Source organism: Dromiciops gliroides, chromosome 1 (assembly GCF_019393635.1).
Source record: "Dromiciops gliroides isolate mDroGli1 chromosome 1, mDroGli1.pri, whole genome shotgun sequence".
Lineage (NCBI taxonomy): Eukaryota > Metazoa > Chordata > Mammalia > Microbiotheria > Microbiotheriidae > Dromiciops > Dromiciops gliroides.
Window position 1 is genome coordinate 670,174,206 of NC_057861.1, and position 16,449 is coordinate 670,190,654.

A 16,449-nucleotide genomic window follows, 5' to 3' on the forward strand; every position below is an offset into this window, starting at 1 on the left:
ACTTGTATATGTTTCTCAGGGATCTTTCCCTCTCCAAGGAGGACGGCCTGAGCTTGAGCGCTCTGGGCAGAGCGAGGCCGGCTTGGTAATGGCCTCACATGACACCCTGTTGTTGCTTGGTTTGCCTTCATCCAAGGCCAAGAAAAGAGAGGGGGGGGCAAAGGGAAGCTGGAAGTGCTGATTTCAGCTAAGCACATGTGCAAGACACATTCCTTATCGAGAGGGAGGGAGCAAAGGAGGGAAGGAAAGAAAAAGAGACACAGGGATGAAGAGAAAAAGACAAAGAGACAGATGAAGAAAGGGGACACAGGGAGAAGATCGTAGGGGCAGGGAGAGAGAGACATAAAAAGAGACAGGACACAAAGATGGGAGGGACATGGGGAGAGGAGGGGAGGGGGAGAGGGGGAGAGAGGGGGGAAAAGAAGAGAGAAAGAAGACAGAGGAAGAGAGAGGGGAGGGAGAGGGAGGGAGGGAGGGAGAGAGAGAGAGAGAGAGAGAGAGAGGTGAGAGGAGGGAAAGAGAAGACAGAGGGGGAGAGAGAGGGAGGGACAAAAGAAAGGAAAGAGAGAGAGAGAGAGAGAGAGAGAGAGGGAGAAAGAGATGGAGGGAGAGAGGGACAGACAGATAGAAGGGGGCGGGAGAGAGAGAAACAGAATAGAGAGAAAAGGATCATAGAAGAGACCCCAGAGGACATGTAGCCCAACTCCTCACTTTACAGTTGAAGAAACTGAGTCTCAGAGAAGGTTCCAAGGTCACAGGGGCAGTAAACAACAAAGATGGGATTTGAACTCAGGGACTAGGAGAGAGACAAAGAAAATGACTCCGAGATGAATAAGGGAGAGCGAGAGGAATGAGGAGCTGTACAGGGACAGAATAGATCAGGGGCTTGAAGTCATTTTGTTTGTGTACTTTATGTATCTTTAATCAAAAACCAGTTTTATCTAGCAAGTCAGTCCCAGACTTATTGGGAAAGCTGTGTATCGAAACGGCCTCTTTTCATTTCCGAATTCCCCACTTCAAAGGGCTGGGAGGCAAAGAGCGGGTGTGAGCATCCAATGATAATCAGGCGATCCTCAGCCAGCATCTAATGGGAACTTGGGCTTCGGGACAAAAATGTGCCTCGTGGTTTTTAGTTTTTAGGTTGTTTTTTTTTTTTCTTTCTCTCATCTCTCCTGGATTAGAGAAGACAGCAATGGGGTTCAGGCATCTGCCCTGGAGCAATCCATAAGTCCAGGGTGTCAGAAAAAAGAAATGGGAGGCAAGAGACTGGTATGAGAACACAAGAACTTGAATCCCTTCTCTCTCCATCCCCACCTCCTTCCCCCCTCCCACCAGACCTTTCACTTGCTGTTTGACCTTGGAAATAATACTGACTTCTCTAGTCTTTGAGGCTTTGGGCAAAGTGGGGAGGGGGGTGTTGTTCATGAACTCCCCAGAAAAATTTGATCTTAGACAAGGCCACTCAGATTCACATGGAGAAAAATAGGATTTGCTGGCAGAACCATAACTAACAATTTTTGTTAGAACAAATGTCATGAAATGTGTCCTTGAATCAACTTTTAAAGACAAATTCAATGGGGGGGGGTATGGGCAAGACCCCAGGTTCCTGTGGGTGGAGCCTTATGGGAGAAGCATGCTTAGGGAAAAGCCTCTGCTAATTAGGTGCTAAGCTTAGTTATTTCTAGATGACTAAGGACTTCAAGTGCTTCTAGCCCCCTCTCAATTTTAGCACCCTGGGACAAAGCTTCAATCGGTCCACCCTAGTTATCTGTCTGATGGCTCCACAGAGAGTCCTGACCCTCTCAGCCCCAGGTTGAGCTCTGAACTTCAATTCTGACTACAAAGGAGAAGAAATCTTTTTAAAGGAATTTGGGGGAGTTCAGGAGACAGGAACGTGTCATTGTTCTTGAGGTGCTGCAGGGGGCGCATGGAAGAAATCTAAGCATTGACCTGAAAGTCACAAGAAAGGGTTTAAACGCAGGGAGTTTCAGCTGAGGGAGATTTATCCAGGCAGATGAACATGCCCAAGGGATCTGCCCAAGGGAAGGGAGGCATTCTCTCCAGGATTTCTGGGAGGGGGCTGCAGGGAAAGAACCCACCTCACACCACACCACCCAAGACCAGAGGGCCTGAACCCAGGGTAGAAAGGACTTTCTTCCCATACTGACGAGGAGCATCCTGAAAGTAAAGGCTTTAGACCCAGTATGAGGACAATAGTTCAGATTTCTGGAATACTTTACGGTTATATTAAGGCTCAGGAGATTAAAGGTAAAGGGAAAAAAGTTTATCTAAGTCAATCCTCATTCAAAGAAAAAAAGAAGGGGCAGCTAGGTGGCGCAGTGTATAGAGCACTGGCCCTGGATTCAGGAGGACCTGAGTTCAAATCCAGCCTCAGACACTTAATACTAGCTATGTGACCCTGGGCAAGTCACTTAACCCCAATTGCCTCAACAAAATAAAAAAAAATAAAGAAAAATTAAATTAAAGAAAAAAAGAATAGAAGGGCAATTATGAACCACATGTCCAAAAAGAATGAAGATGAAATGGGCTACTCATCCAACCCTTGTCAGAGAAAATGGGCTTAGAATGCAGAAAGAGACATGCTTTTGGACATGGCAAATGTGAGAGTTCATTTTGCTGAACTAGGTTGACATCCATTGAGAGATTTGCTGTTTTGTTTTTTTGTTTTGCTTAATGGAGGTGTATTGTGAAAGGGTCAGGTTAATTTTAAAATGTTTGTTACTTGAAAAAACATTTTTTTTTAGCTTACAAATAGGTAAAGAAACCTGTCTAGATGGGTGGAGTGACTTGTCCAAGGTTATAAGGCTAGTGACAGAGAGACAAGTTATACTCACTCCAAAGCTGGTCTGGTGCTCTATTATACCCAGTGGTGTTGCTGCAACCCCCTCTGAGAGAGAGAAAGGGGTGAAGGGGGAGAGTCAGGGAGGGAAAGGGGGAGAGAGAGAGAGAGCATTTAACCTTTAGAAATCAGCAAATGATACAGATCAGGGCTTGTTTTGTTGATTGTTTATTGTTGATTTGTAGACTCAAGAAGGTGGTGGAGAAAATGTCAACAGTGCAGATTAAATTTACAAGTATGTGTTACATCAGCTTTTCCCCCGCCTGGAGATTTCGGGTGTTAAACATTTTACCAGCACACCATTGACTAAACTACATTAAAAAAAAATCTTATAATTTCCCTGAGGCTCAGAGAGAGACCACATACCTAATATATGTAAGAAAGAGGATTTTAAAAAGGTTTTCTATGACCAAGACTACCACCCTTTCCCACTATACGACACTGCCTTTAAACAACTAAAAGGTATTTCCCAAGAATTTCCCTCATGCCTGATGCTGGCAGGGAGTGGGAATGGAAGTGAAGGTGAGGGTGACAGGGCAAAATCACAGAATCTCAGGGAGGTGATAACAGGTTGCAGAAAGTACGCTGGAGGGGGCAACTAGGTGGCGCAGTGGATAAAGCACTGGCCCTGGATTCAGGAGTACCTGAGTTCAAATCCAGCCTCAGACACTTGACACTTACTAACTGTGTGACCCTGGGCAAGTCACTTAACCCCTATTGCCCTGCCAAAAAACAAAACAAAATAAAACAAAACAAAACAAAACAAAAAAAAAACCAAATCCAACCTCAGACACTTGACACTTACTAGCAATGTGACCCATAGCAAATCACTTAACCCTCATTGCCCTGCAAAAACAAAAACAAAAACAAAGTTCTGGGGTTGCAATCAGACCTGAGTTTGTGTCCAAGTTCTAGTATTTTACTAGCTAGGTGACCCTGGGCAATTTCATCTCAGAGCCATATTTCCTTCTCTGTAAAATGGGAACAAGAAAACTTGCACTTCCTATCTCATGGTGTTGTTGATAATCAGTCAGCTGGTTAACAAGCATTTACTAAGCATTTATTTTGTGCCAGGCTTGGTACTAAACTCTGGAGAGACAAAGAAAGACAAGAACTTGGTCTGACCCCAGTGATGTACTGTTCTAATGGGGAAAGCAACATGCCCCAAAGAATTGTACAGACAAGAAAAATACAGTGTAAAGGGAAGGTCATATCAAAAAGAGGGGGGGGGGGGACAGGGGAGAGAAAGACCTGGCTGTAGGACCAGGAGAGAGAGATGAGGAGAAAGGGCAAGCCAGGCATGGGGGACAGCCAGTGAAAAGAGTGGAGAGGTGGAGTATGATGTTTAAGGAGTATCGGGGAGACTAGTGTGGCTGGATCAGTAAAATAAAGATCTCATGCAGAGGGTGAAACTGGAGGTCAGGAGGGAAAGCATTCCCAGTGGAAGGACATGCCTATGCAAATACACAGAGGTAGGAGATGGAGTATTACATGTATGGAATAGTAAAAAAAAAAAGATCAGCTTAGCTGGACCAGGAGGAATTTTAAATGTCAAACAGGGATTTCTATTTGATCCTAGAGGTAATAGGGAGCTTTGAGAGCTTATTGAAGTGGGGGGTGACATGATCAGGCCCAGACTCTAGGAAAATCACTTTGTTGGCAGTGTGAAGGACAGATTAGAGCGAGAAAGACTGGTGGGGGTGGAGAACCAATGAGAAGGCTGTTGTAACACCCCATTTGAGAGATAACAAGGGCCTTAGCTAAAGTGCTATTTGTTTGAGGAAAGAGAAGGGGACATAGGCAAGTCATGATAGAAACAAAAAAAGATGTAGCATCTGTGAGCCTTAAAGCACTATGAAATGGAGTTCTTAGTAGGGCTGAAAAGAACCTTGGCAGGAGCTGGGGGTAAGGCCTAACCTCTAATCCAAATCTGTAATTCCTTTTAAAGTATCCTGACAAGAATCCAACTTTTGCTTATACTTCCAATGACAGGGAGCTCACTACCTTTCAGGGCAATCTATCTAGTTATTGTTTTTTTTTAATAACTCATTATTTGGAGTGAAAGTAAAACCTAAGCAATATAGTCTCTGCCCTCAAGTAGCTTATAGAAAAATATGGTAAGACTAGCTTGAACTAGACTAAACTTTAATATGGAGAATTTCAAAGGTTAAGTGTTAAACTCTGCAAGGCTAGGAGTTATAGGTGTGTTATGTAGTAAAAATGAAGGGTTAAGCTTAGTAGCAATTAGACCAAAGGCAACTGATGTGTCAAAATGGCTTAGCTAAAATAATAATAATAAAAAATAAAAATAAAATGGCTTAGCTGAGGAACAAGTCTGTGTATCCATAACTTGGTAATTTGCTCCCCATGCCAGGGTATCAGTTATGCCTTGAGATTCTCACACATTGTAATAAAATCATTTGGGGAGGTACTTTAAACTGCTGGGCACAATGGGGTTATAGGAAGGACACTGATCTTGGAAATAGAAGACCTGAGTTCAAGGTCTTCCTATGACACCTTGTGACTGTGTGACTTTGGGTAAGTCATTGTACTTAACTGAACCTAAATTTTCTTATCTGTAAAACAGCTGGTGCTGGGACTGCTGATCTGATGGGGTTGTTGCAGGAGAGAAGTGATTTATAAACCCTAAAGCAGGAGGAAAATGTTAAGTTAATATTATTCCCTAAGCTCTCAGCTGAGCACAGGAAGGATGGTGAGTAATCTGCTTTGGTCAAAGCATCAAGTAGAGAGGTGGAAGACTGAGAGCTCGAAGGGACCTTAGGGAGATCCCTAATGATAAGAAAGAAGAAACACCATCAGTTTATAGGAGAGAAAATTTGAGGCCCAAAGAGGTCAACTATAGAAAAGTAGGGCTGGCCTACATCACAGAAGACCTTGAGGGCCAGGTTAAGTAATCTGTACTTTCCTTGGTAGATAATAGGGAGCCACTAAACATTTTTGAGCAAAAGGGTGAAAGTAAGATAAGGAAGATTCATTTGGTAAGGAATAGTGTCAAGGAGAGATTGGAAGGGAGAGAAAAATAGAGAAAAGATCTAAGAAAAGTGGTCAAAATAGTCTGGACTGGTGGTAATGAGAGCTTGCACAGTATGGATAGAGTACTAGGCCTGGAGTCAGGAAGACCTGAGTTCAAATCCAGTATCAGATACTTACTAGTTGTATGACCCTGGGTAAGTCACTGCACCTGCTTGCCTCAGTTTCCTCATCTGTAAAATGGGAGTCATAATAACACCTACACCCAGGGTTGTTGTGATGATCAAACGAGATGATACTTGTAGAGCACTTAGCATAGTGTCTGTTGCATAGTAAGTGCTATATGATCATCAGCTATTATTATTATTATTAAATAGAGAATAGGGAACAGATGTGAGAAATATTAAAGAAGTAAAATCAAGAAAGACTTGGCAACTGATTGGATACAGGCAGTGAGGAAGAGGGAAAATGACACAGACACTGCCCTAGTTCAGACCCTCATAATCCCTCCCTCACCTGGTCCACTTCAAGTGCCCCCTAATCGGTCTCCCTGCCCCTCTCCAATCCCTCCTCCCCACAGCTGGAAAAATAATCCACCAGATCCAGGTATTCTGGAAAACACCTTGGAACCAGGCCCAAATAAGTCCTAAGCCATGCATACCCTCAACAATACCATAACTAGGCTTAAATCCCAAAGAATTCCAAGAAAGAAGGAAAGGGCCCATAGGTCCAATCCTATTTATAGCAGCTCCTTAGGAGTGGCAAAGAACTGGAAAGTGAGGGAGCCACATCGGTTGGGGAGCATCTAAACAAGTTGCATCATGAGTGGAATGGGATACGACTGAGTTATAAGAAATGATGAAAGGGATGGATTCAGAGAAACCTGGAAAGAGTTGTATGAACTGATGCACAGAATCAGAAGAATTTATACAAGAACAGTGGCAAGACAAACAACCTGCCAAGCCTTCAGAACTCTGATCCATACAGCAGCCAGCCATGATTCTAGAGGACAGAGAGGTGGTGCACTCGGGGTGCAGAACGAGACATACTTTCTGGACGTGCCCAGTGAGGGAATTTGTCCTGTTTGACTATACATACTTGTTTAGAAGAGTTTGGTTGTTGTTTTTTTTCTTTTCCAAGAGGAGAGGGAGAGAAAAGAGATTTTTGTTCGATGAAAAAATAAAAGAACATTCAGAAAAGGAAAGTAATTTTCCTAAGCCCCAGGTCTGACCATGTCACTCACCTGTTCAAATATATTGCCTCTAGGAAAAAATACAAATTCCTCAACCTGGAATTTCAAGCTCTCCAAAAACTGGCTGCCTCCTACCTTTCCAGACTTATTTCATGTCCTCAGCACCACAGACAAACAAGCACATCATCTGTTTCCTGAGCCCCACATTCCATCTCCTATCTCTGTGCCTTCACAAGGCTGTCTCCATCCCCAGAAGGCATTTGTTTTTCACATACCTAGCTTCCTTCAAAGCGCATCAGGCAACACCTTTTTTGAGAAAATCATTTCTGCCCTGTGCAATACCTAGGTCTTAAGTGCTCTTTGCTTCCTGAAATTATTTAGTATTTAATTATTTAGTAGTTTCCTTATCTCTGAAGGGGAGATAAGATTGCCTGCTTGACAGTTTCAGTGGGGAAGTGATGGGATAGTTCAAGGGTAGTTGGATTGAACAGGTTGAAAATCAAATTCATCCTCTCCACAAAACCTACCCCTCTCCACACTCTGTGTCCTAATAACCTGGCCAACTCTTCCCTCTCCCTCCACCCCGTTCTGAATCCCTGCCCTACCCCCATCAAATCAGTAAATTCCATTGATCCTTCTCGACCATCTTTTTCCCCTACTCCTTTGCTTCAGTCTGGGTCTGGACCCTTATCACCCCTCACCTGGACCAGCTTCCAAACTGGTCTCCATGCCCTTCCCCAGTGTAGCCTCCAAAGGCTGCTAGATTGGTCTTCCTCGTGGTACTACTTCTCTCCTGCTTATAAAGCCCCAGCTTCTTATCCTGACATTCAAACTCCTCCTCACCTCCTCATTCTGATATCAGGCCAAACCTGTCTCCTATCATTCCCCAGCTTCCGGACTCTTCTGTATCCCCACCAAGGCCATCTATCCACTCATCTCTCCTGTCCCTGATTTCTGAACCTTTCATGATTCCAACTCACTTGCTTGGATAAAATGAGGTGAAAACCAAATGAGACGTTAGAGGTCATTTTGTTAAATCTACTTATTCAGAAGAAGACTAGGATTCAGAACAGCAAAATGCTCCAAGCCACGCACTGGAGAGTTGAAAATGGCAGAACTGGGGCAGCTAGGTGGCGCAGTGGATAAAGCACCGGCCCTGGATACAGGAGGACCTGAGTTCAAATCCAGCCTCGACACTTGACACTTACTAGCTGTGTGACCCTGGGCAAGTCACTTTGCCTTCCTTGCCCCACCCCAACCCCCAAAAAAGATAGCCTGGAGAACAGAAAATGGGGGAGGGGAGTGGCAGGCAATGTGGGGAGGGGGTAGGTCTTCAAACATCTGAAAGGCTGTGACCCCATGGGGTAGGTACAAGTGACAGAGTAGACATTTCAGGCCAATATAAGGCAGCATCTCCTAGCAATCGTGACTGTCCCAGAGTCTCATGGGCTGCCATAAGACACATCTATTGGGTTTTCTGACATGGGATCTCTTCACTTAAAGGCCAGCTGACCACTTGTCTCGGGCACTCTGGGAGAAATACTGGTTGGACTGGATTTTCTGAGGCATCGTTAGTTCAGAGAGTCTGCAAGTTTGTTGCCCAAAAGGCTGGTTCTGGACTGGCCTATGAGTTAGCAGTTTTTAGAGGACAAGCTCTGGGCCTCCAGGCTATTCTGTCCAGTACCAGGGGGCCTCCTCTGATCCCCAAAGTCTCCCATGCTGCCCTACACTCTTCTCCCTTTGGGCAGTCCTCTCTAAGCTCTCCCATATGCTAATAGAAGATGATTTCACCTCCCTGGAATCCAGCAGAGTACAGTATTTACATAAATATTCCACAGAGAGCCCAAGAACCCTGATGAAAGGAATAGTTTTCTGCATTCCCTTCTCCATCCCACCCGCTCCCCTCCACCTCCCATCCTCCACACACCCTCCTCTCCCTTCTAGCTCTCAAGAATGGAGGAATAAGGTGGGGCCTGGAGACAGGTTCCATTCAGTGCCAGAGACCTGGAGGAAGACAAAGAGGCAAAAGAATAAGGCCAGCCTCCTTATTTTTCAGATAGGGAAACTGAGGCCCAGGAAGATTAAAAAAATTTTCCCAAAGAGATAGCCAAGCCAGGATTCTAGGAAGGTAAGGTCTTCTGACTGCAAAACATGGAAGAGGGGGGGCAGCTAGGTGGCACTGTGGATAAAGCACTGGCCCAGGATTCAGGAGGACCTGAGTTCAAATCCAACCTCAGACACTTGACATTTACTAGCTGTGTGATCCTAAGCAAGTCACTTAACCCTCATTGCCCCGAAAAAAAAAAAAAAAAGAACAAAAACAAAAAAACCCCAACATGCTGGAATTCCCAGTGTCTCACTCTGCCTGCTTAAAAACCAAAAGGAAAGAATTTAAGAGGTCCCAAAACTCCAACCCCCACATATTTCAGATGAGGCAACTGAGGCCTAGAGAAGGGAGAGGAGGGGCAGCTAGGTGGTGCAGTGGATAAAGCACTGCCCCTGGAGTCAGGAGGACCTGAGTTCAAATCCAGGCTCAGACACTTGACACTTACTAGCTGGGTGACCCTGGGCAAGTCACTTAACTCCAATTGCCTCACCAAAAAAAAAAAAGAAAGAAAGAAAAAGAAAAGAAAAAAAAGAGAAGGAAGAGGAAAACTGCACAGGACAGAGGCGGCAGTAGCAGTGGTAGTGGTGGTGGTGGTGGTAGTAGTAGTAGTAGTAGTAGTAGTAGTAGTAGTAGTAGTAGTAGTAGTAGTAGTAGTAAGACCACTAGATTTGGAGTTAAAGGAACTGAATTCAAATCTTAGCCATTCTTCCAAGTATCTGTGTGACCTGTTCCTCTTTCTGAGTCTCATCTTCCTCTTTGGTCCAATGAGGGGATTGTTCTAGATTATCTCTGAGATCCCTTCTCCCTCCAAATCCTGTGATTCTGGGTCTATAATCACAGAGCTTATAGACATGGATGGTGACATTCTACTCCAGATTCCAGGAAACGTGATGAGCCTGGAGGCTAGGGGTAGGAGTCTAGGTGACCTGGCTTCTCTCCCCTCCTTGCCCTGCCCCACCAGGAGTTAGGAGATGCACAAATGTGAATTTTTCTTTTTTCTTTTTTTTTTTAGGGGGGGTTCCGGTCTGGCTTTATTAGAAGTAAGGAGCTTAAGTGAGGCTACCATGGGAAAGGATAAAATGGGGCTATCTCTAGGGCAGTAGGGTTCTTCAGGGGAGGAGAGGAAGAAGGAAGAAAATAGGATGGGAGGCAGGCTGGGGTCTGGACTCCAAGGGGAGGCAGAGAGCTAGCAGGAGAGGGCTCAGAAAGGAGTTTCCCAGGAAGTACGATCGGTCATCAGGGCCCATTTCAGTTGCTCTTGGTGACAAAGATCACTACATTCCAGGAGCCCAAGCAGAGGAAGGAAGGCACACACCCTTTGTAGAAGGCTTGGGGTCCCTCCTTCCGGAGCATGGTGAGGGTGCAGTGGCCAGCCCTGGCATACTGGCCCACAGCAGAGTTCATATATCCCATCTTGACCATGTCCACAGGGGACATGATGGTGGTGCAGAAGCCAGCCCCAAAGGCTGATGTGAAGTGGCATAGAAGGTCATCAGTCATGAGGTGGGCCTTCAGGAGGGCATCTCTGATGAGATCATATGTCACCAACAATAGCATTGTGGGCAACATTGGGTGAAGTTCCTTTCCACAGGCCCCGAAGCTCCTCCTCTCTGGCGATAGTGTTATAGGCATCCAGCATGCCCTGATATCTCCAACTGCCACCTGCACGAGCCTGGGCCTGGAAATGTACCTTCACCACATCCGTGGGTTGGGCTTCGGCCACTGCCAGTGCCCCTGTGGTACAGCCTTCCAGGAGGCGGCTCCCAATGCCCGTGTGCTCAGATCCCTTGGTGTAGAACTGCTTGACAGAGTCATAGAGGCCCATGCGGACAGAGGCGAAACTCATCTAGCGCTGCAAGCCAGCCACCAGCCCATTGTACAGGCTGCCAGAGCCCTCAGTCTTCACCATGGTCAGAATGGTGCCCATGACACCCTAATACTGGGTAGTGACAGAGGAAGCTCAGATGTCCCCCCGCCCCACTCTCTCCTTGAATCTGCAGCCGGACTTTGGCTGTGTCCAGGGGAAAGGTGATGAGGTAGGTGATGCAGGCAGCAGTGCCAGCCCCAAGGAACTTGACGGTGGCTGTTGAGGCCCATCTGTAGGCTTAAATCCAACCATGATTTGACACTGGTTTCCTGCTACTTCCCAGGAGGCAGAGGAGAAATGGTAAGATGGCCTCTGATGATTAAGATGAGTTAGAGAAACTCTGCTGGAGTCCTGACTTGGAGGGTCTCACAATGATGGCACCTTGATCAAGTTTCTCTAAAAGTGCCCCAGCTCTTCAAAATTACTCACAGCAACCATGGCCCACTTCCCTTGATTTTCCAGAGAAAGTTGCTGGGAAACTAAACACCTAATAATCATACTACGTGCCCAGGGCTGTAAAGGAAAACAAGAGGAGGTGGGGGGGGGGCGGGAGTGGCTGCCTGGCTCTCCACTGGGTCGCTAAAAAGTCACCATCTTCGACCAGGGAGATGTGCTCTGCGGGCACGGATGTGAATTTTTCTCAAATTATTGCCTATCTCTCAGCCTCCATCTCTCAACCTGTAAAATGGGGGACATATAACCATTCCTCAGAGGCACTTCAGGAGAAAATGCCACACAGCTCATTTCAAAGTTGGTCCAATTTGGTTTGGGGAACCCAAGTCTAAAACCCCTGGTCTCTTTTTGCCCCCATTGTTGCCTCCTTTCAGGTCTAGAACCTACCTGTCCTCTGTCCCCTCCCCTCAGAAAAGATTACCTTAGAAATTTATTCATACTGACAAGGCAGTGACTGATGACAGTTTCAAGTCTGGCCCCATCCTCAAAAGGAATGGCATTTTAACAGGCATCAAAGCCTAAGCTAAAGGAATAAATATTTCTTGAATGAAAGAATGAGTGAGTGGAATGCTACTAGAGAAACTTCTGACAGCCACTAGCAGGCTGAAAAAAATATTATGGCATCCTAGGTTAACAGGGTTAGAGCTGGGAGGTACCTTAGTGGTCATGTACTCCAACCTCCTTGTGTTTCTAGATGAGGAAACTGAGGTTCAGAGAGATTGAGAGGGAAGGAAGGAAGGAAGGAAGGAAGGAAGGAAGGAAGGAAGGAAGGAAGGAAGGAAGGAAGGAAGGAAGGAAGGAAGGAAGGAAGGAAAGAAGAAGCATATGAGTATATGAGAGATAAAATCATAAAATCAGAGATCATAGAATATGGGCTTGGAAGGGCCCTTAGAGATCATTTAATCCCTCTCTCTCATTTTAAAGAACAGCAAATTGAGAGCCGGAGAAGCCACCATATCCCATGGATAGACTAGAGCAAAGCTGAGATTCCAGTCCAGGCTTGCTGATTCTGCACTCAGTGCTCTTTATTGGGGTGTGGTGGGGGCTTTCATGGAGACTCTGAAGTCATTACTATGTAGGTAGCTACCTGTATTGCCTACCTGTGAAACCAACTATGAAGACCAAAAAGCCTTGACACTGACTATTCTAACATGACCTACAGCATCACAAAATGGTGGCACTTTGGAAGTGGCTCAGAACATGGAAAATGCTAAAGCTCATCTATATCAATGCCCCCATTTTACAGAGAAGAAACTGAGTGGCAGCTAGACCTAGAATCCATGTCCTTCGACTGCAAGTCTAGTGCTCTCTCCAAATCCATGCTGCTCCACCACTAACTCATTTTGTGACCTCAAGCCTTTCATTTCTTCTTTCTTTCCTCTGAGGCAGTTAAGTGGCACTGTGGATGGAACATTGGTCCTGGGGTTAGAAAACCTGAGTTCAAATCCAGCTTCAGACACTTAATAGCTGCATGATCCTGGAGAGAAGTCACTTAACCTCCCTCTGCCTCAGCTTTCTCAACTGTAAAATGAGACTAATGATGGCTCCTACCCTTCAGGACTGTTGTGAAAATTAAATGAAATGATATTTGTGAAGCAAGGCTTAACACAGATCCCAGAACATAGTGGGTATTTATTAAATGCATGGTTCCTTCCTCCCTCTTCTGCAGAGTTAGGGGCTTGGATTACATGCTCATGAAAACATCCCTTTTCATCTCAGATATTCTATGTTTTATAGTCCAAGGTCTCTTTTACATTTTACAGGTAAGAAAAATAAAGCCCAGAGGGATTGCCCAAAGTCACACAACAAGATAGTATTAGCAGCACTGAAACTACAATCCAGGGTGACTCCTGACCCCCTGACCATTCTTTTTTCAGTCTATCATGCTGGAAATTGCAAAAACAATATGGTGGATTTGTTGATAAGGGAGCCAGGGGAGAGTGTGGAGGGATTGGTGCACAGGCCATCATCACCCTTGGATTAAGACACACACAAAATTCAAAGGTGCTTATTGTATCCAGGTCAGGTCAATATTATCTGCACATTAGAAGGTTAACACAGAGAAGAATGAAGGTGCCCCTCCGCTGGCCCCTTTTTACATCTGCCTTCCTCCTACAAGACGGAATCCATCTGAAATCACACACTTGCTCCTGAGCCTTCCGCTGCCCGATAACTTTGATGTGTACAGAGAAGGAACTTGTTTGTCCCCAGATGGAGAGAGGCTTCATACTGCCTCAGTTCCCTCATCTGTAAAATGGGAACAATAACACCACCTACCTCCTAGGGCTGTTGCAAAGCTCAGATGAGTATTTGGAAAATGGCTGGCATATAGTAAGCACTAAATAAATGCTGGCTTCCTTCCTTCAGTCCTGACTCTTGCCACTTACTAGCTACATGAAACTTTACTTTTCTGAGGCTCAGTTTCCTCATCTATTCAAGTAGAGTTATTAATCCTTGTTCTCCTTACCCTAGAGTTATATGATCGTATCTTTAAAGCTGCAATGGTCCTCAGAGTCCAACATTCACATTTTACAGATGGAGAAACAGAGGCTAAAGGAATTTAAGCAGCTTACCCAAAAACATACAGGTTATAAGTGGTAGAGTCAGGATCTGAACCCAGGTTTTCTGACTCCAAAGCCAATGTTCTTTCCAAGTCTCCGTGAGGAAAGTATTTGATAAATCTTAGAGTGCCATGAAAATGTGAGTAACTATTCTTAGTACTGACTGTCCTAAAAGAAAAAAAATACTCACTTTCTGTTGTCCAGTACTCCATTAATGACGCAATCTAACTTAGCTGTGTTGGTTTTTTTGTGTGTGAGCCAGTCTTTCTCTCTGACTTAGAAGAATTAATTAAAGCCAGACAAGTAGATTACATTGTGAGCTCCTTGAGGGCAGGGACTGTCTTTTGCCTTTTTTTCTATCCCCTGTGCCTGGAACTTTTTAGGTGCTTAATCAATGTTGATTGAATGACAGCAGAGCAGTACTTTTAAAGTCACTTTGCCCTGTTTGCCTCAGTTTTCTCATTTGTCAAATGAACTGGAAAAGGAAATGGCAAATCATTCCCAGTATCTCTGCCAAGAAGATTCCAAATAGGGTCAAGAAGAGTTGGACATGACTGAAAGATGACAGAACACCAATCAAACTACCAAAAATTGTTTCATAGAGCTAGAAAAATATAACAAAATTCATCTGGAAGAACAAAAGGTCAAGAATATCAAGCGAATTAATGAAAAATGCAAAGGAAGGTAGCCTATCTGTACCAGATCTGAAACTATATTATAAAGCAGCAACCATCAAAACTATTTGGTACTAGCTAAGAAATAGAGAGGGGGATTAGTGGAATAGATTAGGCACACAAAACACAGCAGTAAATGAATATGGCAATCTCCTGTTTGATAAACCCAAAGACTCCAGCTCCTGGGGTAAGGACTCACTATTTGACAAAAACTGCTGAGAGAACTGGAAAATAGTATGGCAGAAACTAGGCATATACCAATATCTTGCACCATACACCAAAGTAAAGTCAAAATGGGTACAAGATCTAGACATAAAGGCTGATACCATAGGCAAATTAGAAAGGAAGGAATAATTTAGTTGTATGATCTATAGAGAGGGGAATAATTTATGACCAAAGATGAGATGGAGAACATTACAAAATGCAGCATGGATCATTTTGACTACATTAAATTAAAAAGGTTTTGCACAAACAAAACCAATACAAACAAGATTAGAAGGAAAGCAGAAAGATGGGGAACAATTTTTACAGACAGTGTTTCTGATAAAGGCCTCATATCTAAAATATATAGAGAACTGAATCAAATATATAAGAATCCAAGTCATTCTCCAATTGAGAAATGGTCAAAGGATATGAACAGGCAGTTTGCAGATGATGAAATTAAAGCTATCTACAGCCATATGAAAAAATGTTCTCAATCACTACTGATTAGAGAAATGCAAATTAAAAGTACTCTGTGGTATCACCCTCACACCATCCAATTGGCTAATATGACAAAAAAAGGGGAAATGTTAAATGTTGGAAAAGATGTGGGAAAATTGGAACACTAATGCACTGCTGGTGGAGCTGTGAACTGATGTAACCATTTTGGAGAGCAATTTGGAACCATGTTTAACCCAGAAATACCACTAGTAGGTCTATATCCCAAAGAGATCATAAAAAAGGGAAAAGGACCCGCATGTACAAAAATATTTATAACTGCTCTTTCTATGGTAGCAAAGAATTGGAAATTGAGGGGATGCCCATCAATTCGGAAATGGCTAAACAAGTGTGGTATATGAATGTAATGGAATACCATTGTGCTGTAAGAAATGATAAGCAGATGGATTTCAGAAAAACCTGGAAAGGCTTACATGACTTGATACTAAGTGAAATGAGCAGAACCAAGAGAACATCGTACACAGTATCAACAACATTGTGTGATGATCAACTGTGATAGACTTAACTCTTCTCAGCAGTGCGATGATCCAAGAAAAAGAACTATGCGGTCTGAATGCAGATTGAAGCATACTATTTTCACTTTTGTTGTTACTTTTGTTGTTATTGTTCTTTATTCTTTCTTGTGTTTCTTTCCTTTTGTTCTGATTCTTCTCTTACAACATGACTCATGTGGAAATATATTTAACATGATTGTAATGTATAATCTATATCAAATTGCTTGCTGTCTTCAGGAGGGGGCGGAAATCTGGAACTCAAAAAAATCTTTACATGTAATTGAAAAAAATAATTAAAATAGATAATTTTTTTTTAAAAAAGAAAGAAAGATGACTGAGCAACAAAAGAGCAGTACCATCACCACAAACCATTCCCTGAGAAATGGGAAGTGGTTCATCTAAGAGATGGTTACCCCAGGTATATTCACAAACATGTGCAGAATGAAGATTTAGAAACATGGTGGTGAGTTTGAGGCTTTGAGTTCTCCCTACCTTCCTGCCCCACCTTGGGAAGTAGAGGAGAGTTGGTC

At 44.0% G+C, this 16,449-nt stretch overlaps 1 pseudogene; it reads right to left on the minus strand.

Moving 5' to 3' along the window:
- Nucleotides 1–10,351: 10,351 nt before the first annotated feature.
- LOC122736729 lies at nt 10,352–11,269 on the minus strand (annotated as a pseudogene).
- Between the last annotated feature and the right edge of the window lie 5,180 nt (nt 11,270–16,449).